The following is a 27,040-nucleotide window of genomic DNA, read 5'->3' on the forward strand; positions in this document are numbered from 1 at the left end:
CTATGTGAGATGGGGCCTTAACTCTTAGACAGATTCAAATCTCTAACAAGATCATTCAGTTCATTTTGTGTTATAAGGTGTGGTTCAGTTGAGATTGCTGACGGAAAGTCTTTGTCATGAGAGGAAGATACTTCATGACACCAAGCGCCCTCTTCTGCCTTAGTTGACTAGACTGAAAATGTTTCTGGTGCTTTTGGAACCAGTTGTTCTTCTGTATGTGGTCCACTTTTTCTTCCTTGAAAACGCGATCGTGTTATGCTATACCATTAGCAGCCCGTCAACACTGCTAAAACGTAATGTGAACCTAGCCTAAGAAGCTAAGCTAATAAAGCCTAAAACTGTATACCTTACACTGAGAACATTTATAAAAGTAGGTAATGCAACTGTAATTAGGATTATGTCATCGGAGTTGGCATTTTTTGACTGGTCACCCTAAGATTATTTGAATACTGAAGACTCAATAGACTAAATATATTATGTAACTAGCTGAAGAGCCCGGCGCTGCCCGGGCATAGTAACTAACTGTGGATAGTTATAACAAAATATAATTATCCTGCATCCCATAGTCCCGTGCCCATATACCCAACATACCTATCCTCCATCCCATAGTCGAGTGCCCATATACCCATCACACATCCTCCATCCCATAGTCCCATGCCCATATACCCATCATACATATTCATACATATTCTCCATCCCATAGTCCCATGCCCATATACCCATCATACATATTCGCCATCCCATAGTCAAGTGCCCATATACCCATCACACATCCTTCATCTCATAGTCCCATGTCCATATACCCATCATACATATCCTTCATCCCATAGTCCCATGCCCATATACCCATCATACATATCCACCATCCCATAGGCCCGTGCCCATATACCCATCATACATATCCTCCATCCCATAGTCGAGTGCCCATATACCCATCACACATCCTCCATCCCATAGTCCCATGCCCATATACCCATCATACATGTTCTCCATCCCATAGTCCCATGCCCATATACCCATCATACATATTTGCCATCCCATAGTCGAGTGCCCATATACCCATCGCACATCCTTCATCTCATAGTCCCATGCCCATATACCCATCATACATATTTGCCATCCCATAGTCCTGTGCCCATATACCCGTCCTACATATCCTCCATCCCATAGTCCAGTGCCCATATACCCATCACACATCCTCCATCCCATAGTCCCGTGCCCATATACCCATTATGACATCATCATCATGGCAACCGTTATGACATAACCGTCACCATAGCAACCTATTAAGACATCATCGTCACCATGGCAACCATTGTGACAGCATCTTCGTCATTGCAACCTATTATGACATTAGCGTCGCCATGGCAACCATTATGACATCATAATGAGGGGCGAGGCTTGCAACCTATGATGACATCAGCGTCGCCATGGCAACCATTATGACATCATAATGAGGGGCGGGGCTTGATGCACACACACACTTTTTCCCCATTATGTAGATAGGGTCAAAATTGTTTGGTGAATTGGAAAGCGCGGGGTTAAAATTTCACCTCACAACATAGCCTATGACGCTCTCTGGGTCCAGACGTGTGACTGTGCCAAATTTTGTGGCTGTAGCTGCGACAGTGCGGATGCCAATCCCGCACATACACACATACATACATACACACAGTTGAGCTTTATATATTAGATAGACCAGCTACTAACAAAGCAGTAATGATGATGAAATAATACAGACACAATGTTTCTATAAACCTGCATGAAAGATCTCATAAATTATTACAACCTCCTCTGGATCTTGAAAATTAGAGCTAATCAGCTAATTTAACCATCATATTAGCGTTCAGCACCAAAATACTTGATTTCAGCTGTTTTCATCTCTGAAACAATTTGGCTCTAGAATAGTATTACTACAATTTACACAAAAAAAAAAATCACAGAAATAAAGCAGAGATGCTTACCTGCCCAGGCCTTCAAACAAATGCAGGCTGCAGTGGACCCGATTAAAGATGGAGACACCACAAGTGCAACAATACCGATGAGACAATCACTCTCAACCTACCAGTCCATGGAGGAGGTGATTGTTTGGTATATTAGTGCGCAAAAAATAATAATCTGTATGAGGCATTATTCACATACAGGTGATGCAGAGCATCTGGCTTACAGCCTATTAGTGACACCCATACTTTTAGATCAGGCGGGCTGCACAGTGCTAACCAAAATGTATCCTGTGTGAACAGAGGGCAAAGTTTACAGAGCTATCTGGGCCCAACTGCACCCTGAAAAATAAAGTGCAAAAAATATATCAACATATGTGAGGTATTAGTTGATAATAAGGCCAAAATATGGACGCTCGCAACCCACGTCAAGGGTCCCCACATTTGCGAGTCCTATCACTAAACATCAAAACAGAACTCAACGACACAAAAAAAGACTTAGAAATTCCCCAAAATTTTCTAAAAAAAAATCACAGAAAAAAAGCAGAGATACTTACCTGCCCAGGCCTTCAAACAAATGCACTATCAGGGTGCAGTGGACCCGATTAAAGATGGCGACAACACAGGTACAACAATACCGATGAGACAATCACTCTCAACCTACCATATAGCATATATTTCTATATACTATAGAAGATATAGCAGATATAATATTATTTCTACTATTCTATATCTGCTATTTATATGCAGTAATGTTTATACTACTATGTATAATATTGGTTTGGATACTTCTTTTTGTGCCATTACTATGTATACTGATACTTTTACCAGTACTATGTACACTACTTTTATACTAGAATTACATAGACTACTACAGTGGGCGCGGAAAGTATTCAGACCCCTTTAAATTTTTCACTCTTTGTTTCATTGCATCCATTTGGTAAATTCAAAAAAGTTAATTTTTTTTCTCATTAACGTACACTCTGCACCCCATCTTGACTGAAAAATGTAGAAATTTTTGCAAATTTATTAAAAAAGAAAAATTGAAATATCAAACGGTCATACGTATTCAGATCCTTTGCTCAGACACACATATGTAAGTCACATGCTGTCCATTTCCTTGTGATCCTCCTTGAGATTGTTCTACTCCTTCATTGGAGTCAAGCTGTGTTTAATTAAACTGGTAGGACTTGATTTGTAAAGGCACACAACTGTCTATATAAGACCTAACAGCGTACAGTGCATGTCAGACGAAATGAGAATCTTGAGGTCAAAGGAATTGGCCAAGGAGCTCAGATACAGAATTGTGGCAAGGCACAGATCTGGCCAAGGTTACAAAAGAATTTCTGCAGTACTCAAGTTTCCTGAGAGCACAGTGGCCTCCATAATCCTTAAATGGAAGAAGTTTGGGACCATCAGAAGTCTTCCTAGACCTGGCCATCCAGCCAAACAGAGCAATCGTGGGAGAAGAGCCTTGGTGAGAGAGGTAAAGAAGAACCCCAAGATCACTGTGGCTGAGCTCCACAGAGGCAGTAGGGAGATGGGAGAAAGATCCACAAAGCCAACTATCATTGCAGCCCTTCACCAGTCAAGTCTTTATGGCAGAGTGGCCCAACGGAAGCCTCACCACAGTGCCAGACTTATGAAAGCCCGCATAGGGTTTGCTAAAAAACACATGAAGATCTTCACAGACTATGAGAAATAAGATTCTCTGGTCTGATAAGATGAAGTTAGTAACATAGTAACATAGTAACATAGTTATTAAGGTTGAAGGGAGACTTTAAGTCTATCTAGTTCAACCCATACATATCCTATCCTAACTTGCCCTAACATGTTGATCCAGAGGAAGGCAAAAAAACCCCATGTGGCAAACAGTAAGCTTCACATTGGGGAAAAAAATAATTCCTTCCCGACTCCACATACGGCAATCAGACTAGCTCCCTGGATCAACGCAATATTAAGGGAACTAGTGTATATACCCTGTAATATTATACTTTTCAAGAAAGGCATCCAGTCCCTTCTTAAATTTTAGAAGGGAATCTCTCATTACAACATCATATGGCAGAGAGTTCCATAGTCTCACTGCTCTTACAGTAAAGAATCTGCGTCTGTGAGTATGCTTAAACCTTCTTTCCTCCAGACATAGAGGATGCCCCCTTGTCCCCGTCACAGGTCTAAGAGTAAAAAGATCATTAGAAAGGTCTTGGTATTGTTCCCGCATATATTTATACATTGTAATAAGATCACCCATAAGCCTTCGATTCTCCAAACTAAATAACCCCAAGTGTAATAACCTGTCTTGGTATTGCAGACCCCCTAGTTCCCTAATAACCTTGGTCGCTCTTCTCTGCACCCGCTCCAGTTCAGCTATGTCTTTCTTATACACCGGAGACCAGAACTGTACACAGTATTCTAAGTGTGGTCGCACTAGTGACTTATATAGAGGTAAAATTATGTTCTCCTCATGAGCATCTATGCCTCTTTTAATGCATCCCATTATTTTATTTACCTTTGCAGCAGCTGCCTGACAATGGCCGCTAAATGTGAGTTTGTCGTCCACCCATACACTCAGGTCTTTTTCAGTGACTGTTTTGCCCAGTGTTTTACAATTAAGCACATAATTGTACATCTTGTTCGTTCTACCCAAGTGCATGACCTTACATTTATCCCCATTAAAGCTCATTTGCCATTTATCAGCCCAAGCTTCTAGTTTACATAAATCCTCCTGTAATATAAAATTGTCCTCCTCTGTATTGATTACCCTGCAGAGTTTAGTGTCATCTGTAAATATTGAAATTCTACTCTCTATGCCCCCTGCAAGGTCATTAATAAATATGTTAAAAAGAAGCAGGCCCAAAACTGACCCCTGTGGTACCCCACTGCTAACCATGACCCAGTCCGAGAGTGCTCCATTAATAACCACCCTTTGTTTCCTATCCCTGAGCCAGCTCTTAACCCACCTACACATATTTTCCCCTATCCCCATTGTTCTCATTTTATGTATCAATCTTTTGTGTGGCACCGTTTCAAAAGCTTTTGAAAAGTCCATGTACACCACGTCCACTGCATTCCCTTGGTCCAGTCCAGAACTTACCTCTTCATAAAAGCTTATCAGATTAGTCTGACAGGAACGGTCCCTTGTAAACCCATGTTGATATTGGGTCATAAGGTTATTCTTTTCCAGATACTCCAGTATAGTATCTCTTAGAAAAGCCTCCAGGATTTTACCCACAGTTGAGGTTAAACTTACTGGCCTATAATTTCCAAGTTCAGTTTTTGTCCCCTTTTTGAATATTGGCACCACATTTGCTATACGCCAGTCCTGTGGTACAGACCCTGTTATTATGGAATCCTTAAAGATTAAAAATAATGGTCTATCTATGACTGTGCTTAATTCCTGCAGTACTCGGGGGTGTATCCCATCCGGGCCCGGGGATTTGTCAATTTTAGTCGCCGCCGTACTTCCTGCTGGGTTAAGCAGGTGACATTTAATGGAGAATTTTTTATGCCTGATCATGTTATCCGTCATGGGATTTTCTTGTGTAAATACTGTTGAAAAAAAGTCATTTAGCATATTGGCTTTTTCCTCATCCTCATCCACCATTTCACCCAGACTATTTTTAAGGGGGCCAACACTATCATTTTTTAGTTTCTTACTATTTATGTAGTTAAAGAATATTTTGGGATTATTTTTGCTTTCTCTGGCAATGAGTCTCTCTGTCTCAATCTTTGCTGTTTTGATGTGCTTTTTACAGAATTTATTTAATTTTCTGTATTTATTTAATGCCTCATCACTACCTACTTGCTGTAATTCTCTAAATGCTTTATTTTTATCTCTTATTGCACCCCTTACAGCTCTATTTAGCCATAGTGGTTTCCTCTTATTTCTAGCATGTTTATTCCCATACGGTATATATTGTGCACAGGTCCTATTCAGGATGCTAATAAACGTCTCCCATGTTCTTTGTGTATTTTTATGTCTCAGGATATCTTCCCAGTTAATTGCACCAAGATCATCTCTCATCCGTTGGAAATTTGCCTTCCTGAAGATTAGTGTCTTTGTAACCCCTCTACTACACATCTTATTAAAGGATACATGAAAACTTTTTAATTTGTGATCACTATTACCCAAGTGACCCTCAACCCTTACATTTGATATGCAGTCTTGCCTGTTGGTTAATATTAGGTCTATCAGTGCCCCCCCCCCTTGTTGGGTCCTGAACCAGTTGTGAAAGGTAATTGTCTCTCATAGTTGTCAAAAACCTATTACCTTTGCTGGAACTGAAGGTTTCGGTTCCCCAATGTATTTCAGGGTAGTTGAAGTCCCCCATAATAATGACTTCTCCTTGAGTCGCAGCTTCATCTATTTGCTTTATGAGGATATTCTCTGTTGCTTCCATTATTTTTGGAGACTTATAACAAACCCCTATCAATAATTTATTATTTTTCCCCCCTCCCCTTATCTCTACCCACAGGGACTCTACATTTTCATTAGATTCATATATATTATCACGAAGGATGGGTTTTAAGGATGATTTTACATATAAGCACACGCTTCCCCCTCGCTTATTTGTTCGGTAATTTCTGAACAGACTATAGCCCTGTAAATTAACCGCCCAGTCGTGGCTCTCGTCCAGCCATGTCTCAGATATCCCCACCATGTCATAATTATGTTCCAAAAACATTAACTCCAATTCCTCCATTTTGTTGGCGAGGCTTCTGGCATTAGTATACATGCACTTTATGTATCTCTCTGTACCTCTATTCTTTCTTAGATTATTATCTCTTCTAACCCCTCCCCTCATGCCACCCCCACCCCCAATGTCATTATTTGTGCCCAGGTCTCTATCACTGCACTGTCTTCCCCTCCTATAAAAGGAATACCCTCCCCCCGTCCCTAGTTTAAACACTCCTCCAACCTTCTAGCCATTTTCTCCCCCAGCACAGCTGCACCCTCCCCATTGAGGTGCAGCCCGTCCCTAGCGTAGAACCTGTAGCCAACTGAGAAGTCGGCCCAGTTCTGCAGGAACCCAAACCCCTCCTTCCTACACCAATTCCTGAGCCACTTATTAACCTCCCTAATCTCCCGTTGCCTCTCTGGCGTGGCACATGGTACAGGAAGTATTTCCGAAAATACCACCTTGGAGGTCCTTGCTTTAAGCTTACAGACTAATTCCCTGAAATCATCTTTAAGGACCTTCCACCTACCTCTAACTTTGTCATTTGTGCCAATGTGCACCATGACCGCTGGATCCTCACCAGCCCCTCCCAGTAATCTGTCAACCCGATCAGCGATGTGTCGGACTCGAGCGCCAGGTAGGCAGCACACCGTTCGACGATCCCTGTCTTTGTGACAGATTGCCCTATCTGTGCCCCTAATAATTGAGTCTCCCACTACCAGAACCTGTCTGGCCTGCCCTGCTCTCCTATTTCCCCCCTTACTGAAGCAGACACTCCTCCGGCTTTCAGAGGACATGCCTTGCTGCAGCAGTGCTACTCGTGCACTAACACTCCCCTCATCTGCCAACTTAGCAAACTTATTGGGGTGTGCCAGATCAGGACTAGCCTCCCTGGTGCTCTTCCCTCTACCCCGCCTTCTAACTGTCACCCAGCTAGCTGCTTCATTGTCTTGCAGCTCCAACCTAGCATCCCCCCTCATCTATCCCATTGAGTGTCTGCTCAGTGAGCAGAAGACTCCTTTCCATATTGTCTATGGATCTCAGTGTTGCCAGCTGCACATTTAGATCCAGTATCTGGCTTCCAAATGCACAATGTGCTCACATCTCGCACAGCAGTATGCACCCTCGACCGGCTGTTTCATACATGCGGCAAGATGTGCACTGGATGACATTGGCAATAGTGGAGCACATCCTAATGGGGATTGCACCAGACAATAAGATAAGCAAAAATAAATAAAAAGTATTAATAAAATATAACAGCAATTCAGTAATACCTCCCTTGGAAACTCCCTGAATCCAAAGTCACTGAATCCAAAGTCACACACTTACCACAGTTCGCACTAATGCTCAGGTCACACTCAGCTCGTTCACACTCGCTCAGGCAGAAGATTTAAAAGAGTTTTTTTTTTCTTCCCCCTTTTACCAGCACACCACCTTGCTGCTCAATGCACTTCCAAAAGGAGTTGAGCCCCAACCAGCTGCCCCTTATAAACCCTTAATTACTGTATGAACTCCCACCCTTAATTAACCCCTTGTGAATATAGTTACACCTCAAGATTTAAATGCAATATAGTTAACCCTTAAAAGCACAGATAGTAAAATAAGAGATTAACCCTGTAGAGAGAAAAATAGGTTTAACAAGCCCCCAAGCCCCCCAAAAATTGAACAGGTAGAAAGCATTCAGCAACCTACTATTCAGCAACTCACACAGGTATTTGTTATAGGTTTTCCAAATACCTCTTCACTGAATCTCAAGTCACACACTTACCACAGTTCGCACTTACGCTCAGGTCACACTCAGCTCGTTCACACTCGCTCAGGCAGAAGATTTAAAAGAGTTTTTTATTTTTTTTTTCCCTTTTACCAGCACACCACCTTGCTGCTCAATGCACTTCCAAAAGAACTTTTTGGTTATAATTCTAAGCAGTATGTGTGGAGAAAACCAGGCACCGCTCATCACCTGCCCAATACAATCCCAACAGTGAACTATAGTGGTGGCAGCATCATACTATGGGGGTGTTTTTCAGCTGCAGGGACCGGATGACTGGTTGCAATTGAAGGAAACAAGAATGTGGCCATGTACAGAGATATCCTGGATGAAAACCTCTTCCAGAATGCTCTGGACCTCAGACTTGGCTGAAGGTTGACCTTCCAACAAGACAATGAGCCAAAGCACACAGCTAAAATAACAAACGAGTGGCTTCAGAATAACTCTGTGACCATTCTTGACTGGCCCAGCAAGAGTCCTGACCTAAACCCAACTGAGCATCTCTGGAGAGACCTGAGAATGGCTGTCCACCAACGATCACCATCCAACCTGAAGGCACTGGAGAGGATTTGCAAGAAAGAATGGCAGAGGATTCCCAAATCCAGGTTTGAAAAACTTGTTGCATCATTCCCAAGAAGACTCATGGCTGTACTAGCTCAAAAGGGTGCTTCTATTCAATACTGAGCAAAGGGTCTGAATACTTATGACTGTGTTCTATTTCAGTTTTTTTTTTTTAATAAATTTGCAAAAATTTCTACATTTCTGTTTTTTTTTTTTCAGTCAGTCAAGATGGGGTGCAGAGTGTACATTAATCAGAAAAAAATGAACTTTTTTGAATTTACCAAACCGCTGCAGTGAAACAAAGAGTGACAAATTTAAAGGAGTCTGAATATTTTCCGTACCCACTGTATGTATGCTACTAAAATGCATACTGGTATTTACATTAGTACAATGTTTGGTACTTGTTCCTGGGCTTCAACAACACACCACTGAAAATTTATGTAACAGCTATAAAATTCCAGTTCCTGTAAAGTAGAATAAGCAGCTCCATTACTTGGCTGCTAAAAACATCTGTGGATACTGGGGAGAACACAGAAGTGGTTTCTTACTGCTTCTGTCTTCTGTTTTGACAGCTACAATTCTGCTCAGAAGTTCACATACCCCGGCATTATTTTTGCTTTCTTGGCCTTTTTTCAGAGAATATGAACTCCAAAACTTTTACTCCACTCATGGTTAGAGGTTGGGTGAAGCCATTTATTGTCAAACTACTGTGTTTTCTCTTTTTAAATCTGTCATGACTCAAGACGGGGTGGTTCTGGCTCCTTCCTTGTCAGGTCAGGGTTAAGTCTGTCCACCTTTCTTTGGTTCTGGGGTGGCTATTTAATGCTGTTAGTTCCTGGGTTCTGTGTCGGTTATACTTCCGCCTACTCAATTTGAGGTCGCTGACCCATGTTACTCTCTGTATCGTTGTTCCTCTGCGTGTGTCTGTTTGCTGTGTATAACCCGTCTGCCCCCGACTATTGTCTCTATCTTTCTGCTCGGTACTGACTCGTACCTCCTGGTTATCTGACCCCTTGGCTTGCCTATGGTTACTCGCCTGTCTTGTCCCTGGTTACCTCGTTTCCATCTGGCTTCTGATCCTCGGCTTTGCTTTCTGACTACGTTATTGGTTTTGTCCTCTGTATTCTGTGCCCTCGGCCAGCTCCCTGTCCTCGCGTGGGGTAGCTCCACCCCCTGTGGTCACATGACCGGCTAGCTCCGTAACTGGTTAAGCTCAGGTCCTGTGCGCACTTCGCTCCTCGGTCTCCACACACTCTGTCTAGTGGTGCACCTCCCCTGTCAGTGCCCCCAGGCTTAACCCCAGTGACACTGTCCTCGTGTAATTACAAAATCATAATGACAACCCAAAACATCCAAATGACCCTTATCAAAAGTTTACATACCCTGGTGATTTTGGCCAGATAACATGCACAGAATTTGACACAAATGGGTTTGAATGGCTACTAAAGTTAACATTCTCACCTCTGACCTGTGACAAATGCCAGTAAAATTGTTCAGGATGCAAATAAAAACCCACAAATAACATCAGCTGAAATACTGGACTCTCTGAAAACTAGCAGTGTGGCTGTTTCAAGATGCACAATAAGGAGGCACTTGAAGAAAAATGGGCTGCTTGATCGAGTCACCAGAAGAAAGCCAAATGACCCTGATCAAAAGTTCACATGCCCCATTTCTTATTACCGTGTATTGCCCCCTTTATCATCAATGACAGTCTTTTGTGGTAGTTGTGGATCAGGTTCCTTACTTTCTCAGATGGTAAAGTTGCCCACTCTTCTTGGCAAAAAGCCTACAGTCCCCATATATTCCTGGGCTGTCCAGCATGAAATTGCTCTTGAGGTCACCCCAGAGTGGCTCAATGATATGGCCACTCCAGAACCTTTACTTTGCTCTGCTGTAGCCAATGACAGGTCGAATTGGCCTTGTGTTTTGGATCGTTGTCATGTTGTAACGTCCAAGTATGTCCCATGCACAGCTTCTTGGCTGATGATTGCAAATTTGCTTCCAGTATTTGCTGATAACACGCAGCATTCATCTTTCCTTCAACTTTGACATAGTTTCCTGTGCCTTTGTAGCTCACACATCCCCATAACATCAGTGATTCACCTCCTTGCTTTACAGTAGGAATGGTGTTCCTTTCAAAGTCCTTGTTGACATCTCTCCAAATGTAACGTTTATGGTTGTGGCCAAAAAGTTCAATTTTGGTCTCACCACTCTATATTACCTGGTTCCAGAAGTTTTGAGGCTTCTTTCTGTGCTGTTTTGCATATTGTAGGTGAGATACTTTGAGGCATTTTCGCAGTAATGGCTTTCAACTGGCGACTTGATCATGTAGCCCATTTTTCTTCAAGCGCCTTATTGTGCATCTTGAAACAGCCACACCGCTAGTTTTCAGAGACTATTTCAGCTGATGTTATTTGTGGGTTTTTCTTTGCATCCTAAACAATTTTCCTGGCATTTGTCACCTTTAGTAGTCATTCAAACTCATTTGTGTCAAATTCTGTGCATGTTATCAGGCAAAAATCACTAGGGAATGTAAACTTTTGATCGGGGTCATTTGGATGTTTTGTGTTGTCATGATTTAGAAAGAGAAAACACAGTGGTTTGACAATAAATGGCTTCACCCAACAACTAACCACGAGTGGAGAAAAAGTTTTGGTGTTATCATTCATATTTTCTGAATAAAGGTCAAGAAAGCAAAAATTCTGCAGGGGTATGTAAACTTTTGAGCATAACTGTACATAGCACTTAGCAAGCACTGTGAAGAGAATAGAAGTATTATCACTGCTAATCCCTCAGTAACACCTAATAATCACATAATCACCATGTCTCTGCAGGCATAGCAGATCTGCTGAGTCATTGCAGACCCTCATAAGCTCTTCAGGGCCTGTCACACTAAGCGATATCGCTAGCAATATCGCTATAACTTGTGACGTTATAGCGATATTGCTAGCGATATCGCTGTGTGTGATACCTATAACCCGCTCCCCCCGCTGGTTATCGCTGATCGCGCGAGAACAGGCTGGACTGTTTCTCGTTGTCAGCTTCCTGCGGCGCTTCCTGTGGAGAGACGAGCGACGCGTGGAGCCGGGCGGGAGGACGTCAGGATCGCCTAGTGTGACAGGTAAGTAGCGACCCCCGTCCCCAGCGATGTCGCTGGTGAGATCTGCCTGTGTGGCAGCTCACTAGCGACCACTTAGCGATGTACCAGCGATCCTGACCGCGTCATATCGCTGGTCGGGATCGCTGGTACATCGCTAAGTGTGACAGTACCTTTCCAGTGGTGCTTGGTACAGCAGGGAGCTCTTTTTCACTGTAATTTGGGCTCCTATAATTATTCCAGTTACATTGAGATAAAATGAACAACAAAAGTTATGTACATTTTTTTTATAAAACATCTAAAAAAATAAAGTAATAACAAATAAAAAGTCCACATGTAAAAAAAACAGAATTTTTTATATAATCTTAATTACATATATATATATATATATATATATATACACTCACTGGCCACTTTATTAGGTACACCTGTCCAACTGTGTGTTAAGACTTAATTTCTAATCAGCCAATCACATGGCGGCAACTCAGTGCATTTAGGCATGTAGACATGGTCAAGACAATCTCCTGCAGTTCAAACCGAGCATCAGTATGGGGAAGAAAGGTGATTTGAGTGCCTTTGAACGTGGCATGATTGTTGGTGCCAGAAGGGCTGGTCTGAGAATTTCAGAAACTGCTGATCTACTGGGATTTTCACGCACAACCATCTCTAGGGTTTACAGAGAATGGTCCGAAAAAGAAAAAAAATCCAGTGAGCGGCAGTTCTGTGGCCGGAAATGCCATGTTGATGCCAGAGGTCAGAGGAGAATGGGCAGACTGGTTCGAGCTGATAGAAAGGCAACAGTGACTCAAATTGCCACCCGTTACAACCAAGGTAGGCAGAAGAGCATCTCTGAACGCACAGTGCGTCGAACTTTGAGGCAGATGGGCTACAGCAGCAGAAGACCACACTGGGTACCACTCCTCTCAGCTAAGAACAGGAAACTGAGGCTACAATTTGCACAAGCTCATCGAAATTGGACAGTAGAAGATTGGAAAAACGTTGCCTGGTCTGATGAGTCTCGATTTCTGCTGCGACATTCGGATGGTAGGGTCAGAATTTGGCGTAAACAACATGAAAGCATGGATCCATCCTGCCTTGTATCAACGGTTCAGGCTGGTGGTGGTGGTGTCATGGTGTGGGGAATTTTTTCTGGGCACTCTTTGGGCCCCTTGGTACCAATTGAGCATCGTTGCAACGCCACAGCCTACCTGAGTATTGTTGCTGACCATGTCCATCCCTTTATGACCACAATGTACCCAACATCTGATGGCTACTTTCAGCAGGATAATGCGCCATGTCATAAAGCTCGAATCATCTCAGATTGGTTTCTTGAACATGACAATGAGTTTACTGTACTCAAATGGCCTCCTCAGTCACCAGATCTCAATCCAATAGAGCATCTTTGGGATGTGGTGGAACGGGAGATTCGCATCAGGGATGTGCAGCCGACAAATCTGCGCCAACTGTGTGATGCCATCATGTCAATATGGTCCAAAATCTCTGAGGAATGCTTCCAGCACCTTGTTGAATCTCTGCCACGAAGAATTGAGGCAGTTCTGAAGGCAAAAGGGGGTCCAACCCCTTACTAGCATGGTGTACCTAATAAAGTGGCCAGTGAGTGTATATATGTATCCACACAACTGTAATAATCTTTAGAGTTTATTCAATAGGTTATTTAGTATAAAACAAGAACAGTAAAAAAAAAAATGACCAAAATTTGCTTTGTTTTCTAAATTTATAGAAATTTGGCAGTAATGTATATGTACGCTAAAACAAACAGGACTAAAAAATATTAAGTTTGTTCCACAAAGAAAAACCTCATATAGCCACGTCAATGAAAAAAATATGGCTGCAGAAAATAGGTGAGGCAAAAGGGAAAAAAATGATGTTTCAATAAGGCCCAAAGGGGGATGTGTCACGGTGGCAGCGACCCAGTCCGTGGCCCTGGGCATCCGATAAAGATGGACATTTTATGAAAGATGATGGATGATAATAGGGAAAATGATGGAGAGATGGTAGGGAAAAGCGGAGTTTGTCATGACGCCACCCGTGGTATTCGGCAATGATAGCCGATGCTGCACTGCAGATCCTCTGGGACGGTTTTAGGGCAGAAGAAATGGTGAAGCTCTCCACGGGTAGAGCCGTGTCCCAGGGCAGTTGAGCCGGTGATGATGATGGTAAATGCGGTGTAAGGCAGGCGAGATGCAAATGACTGGAGGAACACAGTTGGGTGCAGTTTCAAGGTTTTTTTAAGCACAATTCCTGAGTATACAGTGAGTGATCCACTTGGCACTGTGTCCTCTGGGGGAGGGGTCCAGCAAACTCCCAGGTAGTTTGGGAATACCTTTTCAGGACTCCCCTTTATGCTCACCTTTCTTGGCCATCTCTCTGCCCTGATCTCCTCTTTCCCTCCTGCCCTGCACCTTCACAAGCAGTGTTACCAAGCCAGCAGCTTTGGACCTTGCTGGGCGACATGGGTCAGGCCCTGGGGTCCTCTATCTCTATGGCTGCCTTTTTGAGGAAAGCTTGTGGTTGTGGCTGGGGCACTTAAAGTTATCTCAGCCTCTGGCTTGCTAGCTGAGCCTCATTTGTTATACTCCCCTAGACTTAGGGGCCGGCTCTCCCACTGTGGCCTGGTCCTTCCACGTCTGGATACGGGCCCCACGGGTGGATTTCCACACTACCCGTGCCCCAAGAACCCCTTCTATTCTCCTAGGAGCTTCCTTCCTTCTAGATGTGTCTCTCTGACCCTTACTCCTCCCCATGTCAGTCTGCTGTCCTGTCACCAACTGACTGGATATTTCCAGAACAATCCTTTTCCTCCACCTTAACTCCTCCCACCAACTGCCAATGATTGGATACCCTCTCTCACACCACCTCCTAAGCTCCGCCCCTTCTCTACCTTTCCCACCCACCTACCAACACCCTTTCCTAGCCAGCCTGGGATGAGGCCATCCTCCTGAAATGTACACCCAGATGCCCTGACTGAACTAGCGTATGTTGGGTGCAAGTATTTGAGTCCTAGGTGGTGCTCCCTGCTCACCTGAGGGTGGGATATCACACCTCTCGATGAGGTGCAGTACCTCTGTGGCGACTGGACCCTCTGGGTCTCCACACTAATCTGGAACATTACATTTACATAATGAAGAATAAATATATATAGAATAATCTGAAGTAATAGATTAATGATGCAACCTGCACTGAAATAATTATTCTTAGTTATAGATCATAAAATATGTAGATACATAAGGACTTTTTAACCAATGTTAGATGTTGAAACATATCTTTCTTTCATTATGGAAGCCACGACAGTGCCAGACACATCAGAAAATTGGAAAATGGATCGTAGCAGCACCCACATGATAATCTACTTATAATAGGTCTGAATCCTGTTATACTTCTATTGTTTTGACACATTCAGCAATCTGTCAGCATTCCCAAAGGAGGCTCAGAAAGAAACTTTTAACAATGAACTCAGAAATGTGATCAATACAAACATTAGTGTATTTACTAAATATATAATTTGTATATAGATTCTAAGGTTTTTAGCTATTTATGCCACAAGGGATATAGATTGAACTATCGTATATGGTAACAGAGCTGAACTCTTGTATTCAGTGTTGATCCAATAGCAATGAGTGCTTTGTGTTGGTAATTGATATTCTTAGTAAACCAAATGTGTCCCATGGACCTAGGTGCCTTTTTAGAATGAGTACATGCTCATCTAGCTTTATGTTACTTTGACCTTTAGGGACGCTGTATGTGTAATTTAAATGACATATGTCAGGCTTAAAAAAGTTGAACTAAAAATACATTAGAGAAATAGGTGATAACTTGCTGATCACTGGGAATCCTATAACTGGGATCACCAGTCCCAGGAATGTGGATTGACTATGGGACTGATGGAGACCCCACCATATTTATTACATGAACTGATCCATAGACAATGAATGGAGCAATGGTGGACTTAGGTGACCATCAATCCATTTCAATGGGACGCTCTAGAGTGATTTTATTGGAATTAATAAGTCGTAGCAGTGAGAGCAAACAGTTACTAAGTCTTAATCCGGTAGATAGGTGACAGCTTGCATTTTTGGTACAACTCCTGAGTCAGGTACATGAACATGCATGCAGTATCTTTTATACATTTTATTATGCATCTACAATTTTTACCAAGTTGCTGTGCTGATAATTTCATACACATATATTGATCAATGAATTTCTTTTTGTCCACAGTACAAATTGAGGTGGAAGAAAATGAAGGTAACGTAAAACATCTTTGTTCTTCTTATATAACCATGATGTACATTACAATTTCATTAATTTGGTAGTTCACAAATTTAGTTAGTCCATCTCTTGTTTCAATAATAATTTGCAATATAATCTAGGGCTACATTTTGATAATGTGGCACTGGTTTTGTCACATCTAAGAGGAATTTACCATATTCTACAGGATATGACACAAAAGTGTTGACCCACGTAAGTCTAATCTCTAGGACCGACACATACCTACAAAACGTGGGTCTCCCAACCTTCCATTCTGCATGGTGAGGCGGCATCTGGCTCTTACATCATTGCAAAGATTTAAATGGGTTGTCCATGACTTTAACATTGATAGCTTATTCTTAGGATAAGTCATCATTGTTTGACCGGTGGGATTGCAACACCCTGCACCCCCTGCCGATCAGAGCCACACACCACAGATTTATCAGCAGAATTGGTCAGTACCTGGCTGCGACCACTATACAGTCAACAGAGCTGTGCTGTGCAGCTCCGTAACTGTGCAGTTCCGGCCACCATTGACACTGAACGACTGATCAGTAGTGGTGCCAGGTGTCGAACCCCCACCGATCAGACATTGATGACCTATCCTAAAGATAGGCCATCAGTGTTAAGGTCATGGACAATCCCTTCAATGTTGTAGTGCCCACAACTATCAGACATCTATATCATGTTGTGGAAATGTGCTATACATTTTTCAAGAAAGAATATATCTTAAAAATATTTTACTGTAATTTGGTATATGTATAGAACTATTACATAAAAATTATTAGTAAAAAATTAAGGAGGTGCTTATCTTATAGTTATTGATTAAATGCAGTGCTCATCATACAGTGTTCCTTGGAAAATTAAAGTAGCAAGATTAGTTGCCCTTGAAATCTTTCACTTTTCCCTAATTATCACCTCTCAACAGAGATTTGTCTCACTAGTTCTGTAAGTCATTTTACAAGACTCGTTAAAGGGTTGATTGTGACTTGTAGGATCGCTACTACCAACAGGCGGCGCTATAGAGTTCAAATCCTCTTTTTCTCTGAAGAGGCAATTTGCATATTATTTTCCTAGAGGAGCATTGCACGGCGAATAAGCCTCCTTACCTTGACAAGCCAGAGCTGGCATGTCACTCTCCATAAGGAGAAACCTTACCCCTTAGACCTCAGTCCAGAGCCTCTCACCTTGCCAAATCAGTTGTCATACTTTGCACTGACGAGAGCCAATAGCTCGAAACACCGTGTCTGCAAATAGAGATTCTGATTTGGCTTTTATCCTAAGTCATATTACAAGACTCGTTAAAGGGTTGATTGTGACTTGTAGGATCGCTACTACCAACAGGTGGCGCTGTAGAGTTCAAGTCCTCTTTTTCTCTGAAGAGACAATTTGCATAGTTCTGTATGGAAAGAAAAAAAATGCAGTCAATTGTTTCACAATACCTGACACTGACAAATACAACTCAGGTCTGAAGTGTTACCCCTGTCTGTCATTAGGAAATGCTAAAACATTCAACTCCACTAGACAGTCTTGGTCAATCATTGATGAGCTTGTTATGGATAAATGTGCCAAAAAGGTGTGTTGTTTAGTGAAAAGGGGCTTAATGTGGTTTAACATGCAGCACAATGTGCCAGAAAATACCACAAAAATGTGGCACAAATTTCTAGCACAAAGTAAGCCAAATAAAAGGGGTGACGCGGGTCCGTGACTGTCTCCATTCCCTCCTGTCATCATCTCCCCAGCGGCCTGGTGATCGTTATTAGGTATGTACTGTGAGCCATTGGGCTCTATTGTGGGTTATACTATACGTCACAATGATTGCTGTACTGGTGATCTAACTAGCGCAATCCTGCTAATATTTTTGAGGGGATTTTAGATATATATTATAGTAATATAAGTGGAGGTGCCTTTGTCATCTCCTGTATATAATAATGTTAGATATTTTTAATATTTTTGAGACAACACACCTGCGTCCCGTTTGTTTGTTTTTTTTTGTACTGCACATAGCACTTTGGTGTATACTACCTTACACTTGCTACTATTTTTATGAATTAACTCAATAAAATTTGATATATTTTTGACCATTCTCAGACTTTATGATTGTTTCTTTTGTGTGGTTGTGGTTTATATGTTATATTGCGATCAGTCCACATATTTGTCCATCATTTGGGGTATCAATAAATGACTGTATTTACATACTTTGCTTTTTATTTAAATAATGATACCCATGTGTTTGCTGAGATTGTTTTTCAAATAATAGGTAGTGCAAACTTACATTAGGCAGTGTCAATATACACCAAATTTTTTAAACAGCATAACTCACTGTGATAAATTTGGCCCATTGTAAGGCTGTGTGCCCACGTTGCATTTTTTTAAGCATTTCCGCAGCGTTTGTGCTGGCTCAGATGCTGCAGAAACGCTTGAAAGAAGCTTCACATTAGATTGCATGCGTTTTTGGCTTTTTGTGCAAATACATGCATCTTTAAACGCTCAGGAATCGCTTAGCGGCTAAAAACGCAGCATGCTCATTAATTTCCGCATTGCTGAGCATTTTTAGCCTTTTCCAATGTTCCCAGAAAACGCGCGGAAAAAAACGCATCAAAAACGCGTGTCTTTTGTGCAAAAAAACACGCAAGAAACGCGCGTGACTAAAACACTAAAAGTCTAAGAGGAAGATTTGTCAAAACTCCTGTAAAAGAAAATAGTGGTTCTTCATATTAATCAGATAGTTTTTAATAAACTTTTTTTGGAAAATAAAAAAAACCTAAGTGCTGTATTCTGATCAGTGGGTAAGTACTCTATGTTTCTTCTCCAGTAGTTTTGATAAGTTCCTCTGTAGATTTTATTGTTTAGGATTGGTTTCACATGAGCGTATTTCATTGTGTGTGTGTGTGTGTGTACATACATATATATATATATATATATATATAGACACAGACTGCGATTCCCAGACTGATTGTGGATCTCTAAAACTATAACCTCGAGAATGTAAGTTCAGGTCGAGAATTCCGCTGTCAGTCCGAGCATTGCTGTCAGCATGCAGGCCCTGTGTAAAGTCTGACTGAAGCCACAGGTTCAGAAGGCTGCCTCGGACAGATTTTACACAAGCCACTCCGTCTAGCAGACTCCAGAGAAATCCCAATACCCTTTAAGTCCTATACAGGGATTTGGTTTTACAATAGGACCCAGTGGAATGCTACCATTGAAATGCTGCTGTCCAGGGGTAGGAATGGTCGCCAAGCAGGGTCAGAGCCGAGAGGTTACATCAATGACAAAATCGGAATCCTTAAGAATAGTTAGGAACAAGCCAGAAACAAAACAGAAATACACTAAACAAAACAGGAGCAGAAGATGCACACATAGACAAAGGAACACAAAACTACAGGGTGGGCCATGTATATGGATACACCTAAATAAAATGGGAATGGTTGGTGATATCAACTTCCTGTTTGTGGCACATTAGTAAATGGGAGGGGGAAAACTTTTCAAGATGGGTGGTGAACATGGTGGCCATTTTGAAGTCGGCCATTTTGGGTCCAACTTTATTTTTTCCAATGGGAAGAGGATCATGTGACACATCAAACTTATTGAGAATTTCACAAGAAAAACAATGGTGTGCTTGGTTTTAACGTAACTTTATTCTTTCATGAGTTATTTACAAGTTTCTCTTTGTTTCCAGCCATTGACATGTCACAGAGGTTAACACATGAGGAGTGAATAGAAATTGTGTTGATGTCTGGTGAATGCAGTACCAGGGTGATTGCAGCAGATTTCAATGCAAGACACCCTACGCAAGAAAGCTGTCACCATTTCCATTTTATTTAGGTGTATCCATATAAATGGCCCACCCAAAAAAGTTTGCCTCATCACTGAACATAATGTTCTGTGTAAACTGAGGGTCTTGTTCCAATTTTTGTTTGGCCCATTCTGCAAATTCAGCACGCCGATCTGGGTCATCCTCGTTGAGATGCTGCAGCATCTGGATTTTGTAAGGGTGCCATATGTGAGTAGCTAATATCCACCAAAGGGATGTTCGACTGATGCCAGATCGGCACGCTGAATTTTGCAACACCTAAATAGGCTGAAGTCACACTAGCGATTTTAAAATCGGTCTGATTTTGATGCAGGAGAATCGGATGAGTGTAATGCGAGTGTCATACATTTTTTATGCCAGTACTAGTGATGAGCAAGTACACTGTTACTCAGATTTCCCCAAGCATGCTCAGGTGGTCTCCTAGCATTTTGGTGTGCTCGGAGATTTAGTTTTTGCCTAACAAACAGACAACCCCCACATGTATTTAGCCTGTTTAACAGCTGCAAATAACGCAGCTGAGGCGGCAAAAACTATATCCCCAGTGAACCGTCCCTGCTTTAGACAAGCACGTGTTCCATGACATCAACTGTGTCCTGACCAATGCTGTAACTGGGAAGGTCCACTTAACCACAGACACCTGGACAAGTGCTGGTGGCCATGAATGCTACATTTCCCTAACAGCACACTGTGAACCTTTTGGAAGCTGGGACCCAGTTGGACCCTGGGGCACAACAATCGCTGCTGACAACGAGGATTGTGGGACCTGGTTCAATCAGGGTTGCCACCACCTTCTACAGCAGTTCCTGCACCTCTCCTCCTCACCCTCCATCTCACAAATGTCAACTTAAGTCGCAAGCTGGATCCACTACAGCACTGCCTGGACCAAGTGGGAACAAGGTTTGCTGAAGCTAATCTGCTTAGGTGACAAACCACACACCACCGCAGAGTTGTTGAAAAAACTAGCAGACCAGACTGATCTCTGGCTCTCGCCCCTGAAACTACAACCATTCATGGTCGTGTGTGACAATGGCCGTAGCCTGGTGGCAGCCCTGAAGATTGGCAACCTTGCACATGTACTATGCCTGGCCCACATAATCAACTTAGTGATTCAGTGGTTTCTCAAAACCTACCCAGATCTACCGGAGCTAATTGTGAAAGTACCCCACGTGTACCCATTTCCGCAAGTCAGCTACAGCTGCGGCCGCACTGCCATTGTTGCAGCAGCGTTTTCAACTTCCAGCTCACCGACTAGTGTGCGATGTCACTATTCATTGGATCTCAACATTACATATGTTGGCAAGGCTTTGTGATCAGCAGAGGGCAGTAGTTGAATACCAGCTACACCATGCCCATCGGTATTCTGGTCAGCCTCCGCACTTAAGAGCTGATGAGTGGGCATGGATGCCTGACATCTGTTTGGTTTTCCAAAACTTTGAGGACTTGACCAAGATGATCAGCGTCATAATCCCACTTCTTTGTCTACTGAAGCGCGCGCTGCTCACAATTAAAGAGGATGTTTTGCACGCAGAGCAAGTTGAGATGGAGCAAGAAACTATACTGGGTGATGATACACAGCCCAGCCTCATCTCATCTTCTCAACGCAGATTGGGTGATAATGAGGAGGAACAGGAGCTGGTTGCCTGCACTACAGATATAGTACCCACACCACCTGCATCTCATCTGTTCAGCGTGGATGGCTTGAAGTCAAGGACGAGGACAAGGAGGACAACATGGACAGTTGTCCTCTTGGTGAGGACAGGGAATTCTTGACATGGCTGAGTTTATGTTCCACTGCCTTTCCTGTTACCCTCTCATTGTACGCATTTTGGCCAACACTAATTACTGGTTAGTCACCCTTCTAGACCCTTGCTACAAGGGTTGCTTTACATCACTTCTTTCCATGGCAGAGAGGTCTAATAAAATGTTGCAGCATCAGAAGGCCCTAGTTGAAGAATTATTTAAAAATTCCCATCTGACAGCGCTGGCGGAGGAGGTCACAGTTCCATGAACAGCCAAGGAGAGGCAGGGGAACACTCTCAAAGGTCTGGGGCAGTTTTCTCAGACCCTCTCATCGCTGAGTGCCTGATGCATAGGGTATTCTGACAATGATGGAAATGTATTTGAAGATGCTAAAGGATGCCTTACTGACCGTACCAGCATCCTCCCTGTTTCCGCTGTGCCTTACAACTATTGGGTATCCAAGCAAGACACATGGCATGAACTGTCTCTCTACGCATTGGAAGTCCTGGCCTTCCACTAGCATTTTGTCAGAGTGGGTTTGTAGTGTTTCTGGGGGTATTATAACAGATATACGCATCCACCTGTCAGTCGACAATGCTGACAGGCTGACTCTTATCAAAGTGAACAAGGGCTGGATTGGGCCAGACTTCTGTACACCACCAGATAACAGCAGCGGAACATAAACGCAAATGCAGTGTGTTAGTTTTTTCTGGTGTATTGCCAATGCACCCATTGCTACCCAAACATTGATATACGCTTCAGGATTTCATCTTTTGTGTCATACTCCTCCTCTTCCTCCTATTCCACCACCACCAAATCAATAGGGTGATCATGCTGCTCATGCTATACATTTTTTAAGGATCTTTATGATGCGCACAGTAACAATTCTTTTATATATATATGTATACCTCCCAGGGGCAAATGTTTTTCAGCTTATGCACTTAGTGCATGGGCATTACCAGTCTAGGATACCCACTGATAAATAGTGGTAAAAAAATGTTTTCTGAGGCTTTCCACTACATCTCTTCAAAGGGGTATTAGAGTGCCTCCTTCTAATTTTTCATCATGAAGCAATCACTGACCTCAGGGAGACCAGTCAAAGAAAACACTGCAGCAGCCGGCAAAGGCGCTCAATCACAGTGAAATCCTAGGTGCATTGCTCCCTGGGAAATACAAATATGCAAATAAAGTCTGTGGAGCCTCATTTAAGAGTCTCAAAAATGGGAATAGCCAGATCTTCCTCCAGGGAAGGACCCAGCCAAGGGGTGGCTCCTTTCGGAAACCACCATTACCACCATATTAAGTGGCCCTTTAAGTCAATATCCAGCTCTTTACGAGTGTTAGGAACGGCGTAACGCACTAAATAAAAATAATAATAAAGTGCGTTCGGCGCTCGGGGTCCACCGTGCAGTAGGTGATATAACCGCTGCTAAGTGGTGGCAGGAGCAATATGGCGGAAATGCGCACAAGGTTAAACTTCACCCAGGTGCGCAGAGCAATCTCAATTAACTCACAGAGATGCCAAAAAGTACAAACACAAATGACTGAGCCTGTTGTAGTCACAGTACTTAGTGAAAAACGCACACACGGTATAAGGTCACAGGAGTAGCCCAAGACGGCGGCACTACGTCCGTCTAGACCTACCGTGTGTGCGGCATTGCAACTGCAAACGCAAAGGTGGCTGCTAGTGCAGCGCGGCATGGACACTGCTGCTAAACGACAAAGGCAAGGCGCAATCGCAATGTCGGATGCTAGCAGCTGTGGATGTCGCAGCAGAGGAGCGCTGGCTCTGATTCTAACTCAGTCCCTATCCACATGCGTAATATCAGAGGGAAGGGGTTTCAAATGAGTCAGTCACCAGAATCATGCATCCATCCTCATACACACAGCAGCAAGTAAGTCTATACTAGCGCATGGCGGAACAGCCATGCGCGCCTTTTATAGCAGCCGGGACCTTCTGCACGCTTCCAGATCTCTGAGATGGACCAATGAGAACTAGAGCGGGACCTGAGCACATGACTCCCGATCTCCAATGGGAGATCGTCCCATGAGCATGCCCAGTAAGAGTACAGAAGGACTTAGCCTCAGGAGAGATTTGCTGCAAGGCAATCTCCTCTGCAATCTCCTTTGGATAAATAGGAGGAGAGTGCAGAATGTGAGGATCTGGATCCCTGCTGAGTAAACGCCGCTGTCATCATCTCCCCCTCCCTGCCTTCCCTCCGCTCCCCCCCGGCTTCTGATCGCCCCCTCCCACCCCCCGGTACTCACCGAGTGCCGTTATGGCTCCCGGTGTCCCGCGGTCCCAGACCATGGGAGCTGCCATATTGAAAAATGGCGGGCGCATGCGCAATGCGCCTGCCGGCTGCTATTTCCATTCATTCATTTTGATCACTGTGATAAACTCTCACAGTAATCAAAATAGAATGAAAAGTAAATAAACCCCCCGTTTATCACCCCCATAGGCAGGATCAACTAATAAAATAAAGAAATTATTTTTATTTTTATTTTTCCATTAGGGTTAGGGTTAGGGTTGGAAAGAGGGTTAGGGTTGGAAAGAGGGTTAGGGTTAGGGTTGGAAAGAGGTTTAGGGTTAGGGTTGGAAAGATGGTTAGGGTTAGGGTTGGAATTAGGGTTAGGGTTGGAATTAGGGTTAGGGTTGGAATTAAGGTTAGGCTTGTGGTTAGGGTTATGGTTAGGGTTGGGATTAGGGTTAGGGGTGTGTTGGGGTTTGGGTTGGGATTAGGGTTAGGTATGTGTTGGGGTTAGGGCTGTGGTTAGGGGTGTGTTGGGATTAGGGTTGAAGTTAGAATTGTGGGGTTTCCACTGTTTAGGCACATCAGGGGGTCTCCAAACGTGACATGGTGCAACCATTGATTCCAGCCAATTTTGCGTTCAAAAAGTTAAACGGTGCTCCCTCCCTTCCAAGCCCTGACGTGTGCCCAAACAGTGGTTTACCCCAACATATGGGGTATCAGCGTACTCAGGAAAAATTGTACAACAACTTTGGGCATCTAATTTCTCCTGGTACCCTTGGGAAAATAAAAAATTGGGGGCTAAAAAAATATTTTTGTGGAAAATTTTTTTTTTTTAATTTTCACGTCTCTGCGTTATAAACTTCTGTGAAGCACTTGGGAGTTGAAAGTTCTCACCAGGCATCTAGATAAGTTCCTTGGGAGGTCTAGTTTCCAAAATGGAGTCACTTGTGGGGGGTTTCTATTGTTTAGGCACATCAGGGGCTCTGCAAGCATAACGACGACCGCAGACCATTCCATCAAAGTCTGCATTTCAAAACGTCACTACTTCCATTCCGAGCCCTTACGTGTGTCCAAACAATGGTTCCCTCCGATATATGGGGCACCAGCGCTGCTCAGGACAAACTGTACAACAACTTTTGGGGTCCAATTTATCCTGCTACCCCTGTGAAAATAAAAAATTGCTGGCTGAAAATCATTTTTTTGTGGAAAAAAAATTATTTTTTATTTTCACGGCTCTGAGTTATAAACTTCTGTGACGCGCTTGGGGGTTCAAGGTGCTCACCACAAATCTAGAAAAGTTCCTTGGGGAGTCTAGTTTCCAAAATGGGGTCACTTGTGGGGGGTTCCACAGTTTAGGTACATCAGGGGCTCTGCAAATGTTACATGATACCCGCAGACCATTCCATCAAAGTCAGCATTTCATAATGTCACTACTTCCCTTCCGAGCCCCGACGTGAACCCAAACAGTGGTCCCCACCCACATATGGGGTACCAGCGTACTCAGGACAAACTGGACAACAACTTTTGGGGTCCAATTTTTCCTGCTACCCTTGTGAAAAAAAATTGCTGGCTAAAAATCATTTTTTTTGAGGAAAAATTTTTTTTTTTATTTTCACTGCTCTGCGTTATAATGTTTTGTGAAGTGCTTGGGGGTTCAAGGTGCTCACCACACATCTAGATAAGTTCCTTGGGGGTCTAGTCTCCAAAATGGGGTCACTTGTGGGGGGGTTCCACAGTTTAGGTACATTAGGGGCTCTGCAAATGTAACATGATGCCCGCAGACCATTCCATCAAAGTCAGCATCTCAGAATGTCACTGCTTCCCTTCCGAGCCCCGACGTATGCCCAAACAGTGGTTCCCCCCCACATATGGGGTACCAGTGTACTAAGGACAAACTGTACAACAACTTTTGGGGTCTAATTTATCCTGGTACCCTTGTGAAAATAAAAAATTGCGCACTAAAAAATAATTTTTTGAGGAAAAAAAATATTTTTTATTTTCACGGCTCTGCGTTATAAACTTCTGTGAAGTGTTTGGGGGTTCAAGGTGCTCACCACACATCTAGGTAAGTTCCTTGGGGGGTCTAGTCTCCAAAATGGGGTCACATGTGGGGGGTTCCACAGTTTAGGTACATCAGGGGCTCTGCAAATGTAACATGATGCCCGCAGACCATTCCATCAAAGTCAGCATCTCAAAATGTCACTACTTCCCTTCCGAGCCCCGACGTGTGCCCAAACAGTGGTTCCCCCCACATATGGGGTACCAGCGTACTCAGGACAAACTGGACAACAACTTTTGGGGTCTAATTTATCCTGGTACTCTTGTGAAAATAAAAAATTGCGCACTAAAAAATAATTTTTTGAGGAAAAAAAATATTTTTTATTTTCACGGCTCTGCGTTATAATCTTTTGTGAAGCACTTTGGGGTTCAAAGTGCTCACTATGCATCTAGATAAGTTCCTTAGGGGGTCTAGTTTCCAAAATGGGGTCATTTGTGGGGGAGCTCCAATGTTTAGGCACACAGGGGCTCTCCAAACACGACATGGTGTCCGCTAATGATTAGAAGTAATTTGCATTTCAAAAAGTCAAATGGCGCTCCTTCCCTTCTGAGCCCTGCTGTGTGCCCAAACAGTGGTTCCCCCCCACATATGGGGTACCAGCGTACTCAGGACAAACTGGACCACAACTTTTGTGGTCCAATTTCTCTTGTTAGCCTTGTGAAAATTAAAAATAGTGTGCTAAAAATCATTTTTGAGGAAAAAAAAATATTTTTTATTTTCACTGCTCTGTGTTATAAACTTTTGTGAAGCACTTGGGGGTTCAAAGTGCTCACTACACATCTAGATAAGTTCCTTAGGGGGTCTAGTTTCCAAAATGGGGTCACTTGTGGGGGAGCTCCAATGTTTAGGTACACAGGGGCT

The 27,040-nt window shown here is 43.1% G+C and overlaps 1 protein-coding gene across 1 annotated transcript in view; it reads left to right on the forward strand.

The window, feature by feature from the left end:
• The window catches only part of LOC141048288 (transmembrane channel-like protein 1), a 397,123-nt gene that overhangs the window by 229,905 nt on the left and 140,178 nt on the right, over positions 1 to 27,040 (forward strand). The window contains exon 2 of the mRNA XM_073543738.1: positions 16,282 to 16,308. The gene's annotated coding sequence lies outside the window, so the exon portion shown is untranslated. The remainder of the gene's footprint in view (positions 1 to 16,281; positions 16,309 to 27,040) is intronic.

The sequence above is a fragment of the Dendrobates tinctorius genome, unplaced genomic scaffold (genome assembly GCF_039654945.1).
Source record: "Dendrobates tinctorius isolate UK_male_01 unplaced genomic scaffold, ASM3965494v1 ptg000134l, whole genome shotgun sequence".
Taxonomy (NCBI): domain Eukaryota; kingdom Metazoa; phylum Chordata; class Amphibia; order Anura; family Dendrobatidae; genus Dendrobates; species Dendrobates tinctorius.